The 3,349-nt window shown below is 40.9% G+C and overlaps 1 long non-coding RNA gene across 1 annotated transcript; it reads left to right on the top strand.

Annotated features, from left to right (window-relative positions):
• Positions 1–240: 240 nt before the first annotated feature.
• On the top strand, positions 241–1,346 carry LOC127359168 (uncharacterized). Its single transcript, XR_007882609.1, has 2 exons — positions 241–303; positions 1,150–1,346. It is a non-coding gene; the product is annotated as an uncharacterized LOC127359168 (long non-coding RNA).
• The last annotated feature ends 2,003 nt before the right edge of the window (positions 1,347–3,349 follow it).

The following is a 3,349-nucleotide window of genomic DNA, read 5'->3' as shown; positions in this document are numbered from 1 at the left end:
TGTTCCTGACTAGAATATTGTCTATCCCACTCACACTGTCACACTCACTAGAGCCCCAAATCCACGGCTGAAAACAGTCTCCAACAAATGCACTGTTTACTCCTCTTTGAGTAATATTTGCTGAACAGTGACCAGCTGTTCTAGAAAATGATTTTCTAAAAAGTTAAACTTTATATTTGTGACCTGTTTTTGAAAGGCTTATGAGTTCAGGAGGAACCAGTCAGCTTGAGTGCAACAGACCGGGATACTGAGCGAAGGACTAACACATTGTTGGTTTTTGTCTTTTCATGGGATTTGTGGACAGTAAGAAAAATTTAGAAAATCACCTTACTTATCTGCAGTGCCGGTCCGTGGCATAGGCAGTATAGGCAAATGCTAAGGGCGCCGTCCATCTAGGGGGCGCCACAATGGGGGAAGAAAAAAAAAAGGTGCAACTTTCAATATTTTTATATTAAAACTAATTGGTGCTATTATTTCTTAGTATGAAAAAAAAAAACCCGCATTAACTTAACTGCATAGCAAAGCCTATTAAATAATAATAACACTTTATTAAGCCCCCCGTCAGTTCACGTTATGGAGGGACCTAACAGCTGTTATGGAAAAAAGTAATACTCCCACCTTATATTTCTCAGGGACATTTGTAAAGATTAGATCTATTCAGCAGGTGTTTACATTTGTCTACATTTTTATTTGTATTTATTATTGGTTAGCTAACGTTTGCTCTGCTTGTAACAGTCAGTCAAATGCTTTTCCTTTCATACACCTTTATATATTAGAGTTGTAAGCCTTATTGTTTGTTGTGTTACAGTTCAGTATTGTCTAAAGTGTGTTTATAGTGTTAAACTTTACGTCCATGTTAAAGTGCACATCATTAATGTTAATACATTCCCATATGTTATATTATACTGCAGTTTACTGCTTCTTTGCATTCTGCTAATCAACATTTCACTGTAATGACAATAAGATTAAATCTAATCTAATTTGTATATCAGAAGGAATTGCACTGTATATCATTCATGTACAGTACAGTGAAAATAATGCATCTCTTAGGTTTTTCATTTTTATTATTTCATTTTGTTCTTGGAATCATTTCTTTTATTATTAGACTGTAACACCCAACGGTGTCACTTACTCCTCTTCTCACTTCAGATGCGCTGTTGAAATATCTAAAATCCACCTCCTGCAAATCCTGGGCCATCTACAGTCATCACTGCTTCAACAGCATCAAGTGATCCTCCTGTCCTGTCATTTCTTGTATTATTTATTTCTAATTTATTATTTTCTTGTTAACTGTTTTGATTGAGCAACTTGTTTCTCTAAAAATAAAAGAAAATGTCAAAGACAAAGTTATTCTGTTTCTTGCGTGAGTATATGTATGTATATAACTGGCAGTGGAATTTACTGCGATGCAAAATCTTGCCTAGGGCGCCAAATTGGTTAGGGCCGGGCCTGCTTATCTGAATACTTCCAAGTTTCCCCTTTTTAGTAACTAGCTGGGAGAAAGCCACGGTAGGGGATCAACAGCCACAATACACCCGGATGACAAACCTGTTGCTGTTTCAGTAAGGGGTTGTAACTTGAGTTTTGAGTTTGAATCTTCTCTTCTCAACCAAGATCGATCAAGTAATTTCAAGCACATTCTCTTATTGTATAATTGAGGAAATGCAAAAAAACCTCCAAATGAAATTGGTGCTAGTAAAGAGGGGTCACCAAAAAGGCAGCAGTTTATTAAAAAAAAAAACTCTATATGCAACAGTGTGAGAGGATCCTAGAGGGGATTTTTCTTTTTAATTCCGCGTTTCTGGAGGCGACCATGCAGGTCACTGGCCCGGCCACTCAGCTGGTTGGGGCGGTGTGTGTTACGTTACATCCTCGACTCCTGTCTGTCTGGCCCGCCAACCTGTTTTCATTCCACAGCCACAGCACGAGGCTTTATCGTCATGGAGATAAACCGGGGGTTATAAACACCCTGCGGGTCATGTCCAGGTGAGGGGTTCACAGCGAGGTGTGGCTGGCCACCGCCCGCCCAGCAGCCCCCCCTGGCTGCACGCCCTCCTCTCCTCCCTCCCTCCCTCCCCTGGTGTAGGGACCTGTCCTAAAAAGACAGAAGTGGAGGGGAAAATCAGAACAAAAAAGCTGATTCATAAACAAGCCACACAGGGCGCCCGCACAGGTAATCTCAACCCAAGCGTGAAGCCTTCATCCCCATGGCGCCAGGAGGCAGCTTGCCCCGCCAGAACGCACAAGCACACACACAAAGTTGAGGGGGAAAACCTAAAAACAATGCACATGAACTGCATCCTCAACCTTGGTATTCCCACATCTAAACATTGAACTTTAAATGTTGCGTTTATATATTGTGTTTTTAGCAAGCTTTTTAAAACTCCTTGTCTTGCACGTAGTCAGTCTGAGCGCCATCTTTCATCTAGGCAGAAGATCTCAGCCCACATCATCCTAGGTCTTCTTCACATCAAGGGGATAAGAAACTTGTTTTGTCTGCCAAGTGCAACATCTCGCATTCCTTCCTCTGACCCGAAACGCACACACAAAACGACACGCACAGCTCAGCAACAAACATGCAAACAGGCTGGATATGCAGAGATCCAAACATGCAGGTTCCTCCTTCTCTGCACAAAACACCTGCAGGTCCTCCGCCCGACACATGGTGGCACTACGTACTTATTGGAGACCTGCTTTGGGTTCCCTCCATCCTGCCTTAGACATGGAGTCCCACCAAGCAGAACAGAGGTAAACACACACAAACACACACACACCTAGCAGATACTCCAGATTACATTGATAATACCAAAAATATTGGCCCATAGAAATAATACAACACAGCGATAACAGAATGCTATCTGGTTTGATCATGATACCACAGCTAAACGCAGGCAGAATATCAACTCTCGCAAACAAGAAATAAGAAACTGGGCCTCACATCACTGAAATGACAAAATAAAACAAGACTGACACCCTCTATCTGGCACAAATGAAACCCAGTAGCTCAAAAAAGCTGCCGTCTTGATGTGGCTGATGAAAATTACAGTGAATTTTCAAGTGTAAAAAGTGGCGTTACAGCTTCTCTATGTGAAGCCATGTAAATAGAGCAGTTTTAAGAGGCTTTCAGGGCGGCGTGTGAGCAAATATGATTTCATTAAACAGGATATGAGCTCTCTTTTCTGATGGCTGTTAATCTAGATTAAGGTTTGTCTGGATATTCACAAATAGATGTTGGAAGAATCAGGCAAATTAAATACACCCCAGTCATCAAATCTATTCAAACAGGGTCAGAATATAGAGGAATTTCAGCTCTTTATTCAAACATTATTATCTCTTTAATTAAATTATT

Source organism: Dicentrarchus labrax, unplaced genomic scaffold, assembly GCF_905237075.1.
Source record: "Dicentrarchus labrax unplaced genomic scaffold, dlabrax2021, whole genome shotgun sequence".
Taxonomy (NCBI): Eukaryota; Metazoa; Chordata; class Actinopteri; family Moronidae; genus Dicentrarchus; species Dicentrarchus labrax.
This window is presented reverse-complemented; position numbering and strand designations above follow the sequence as displayed.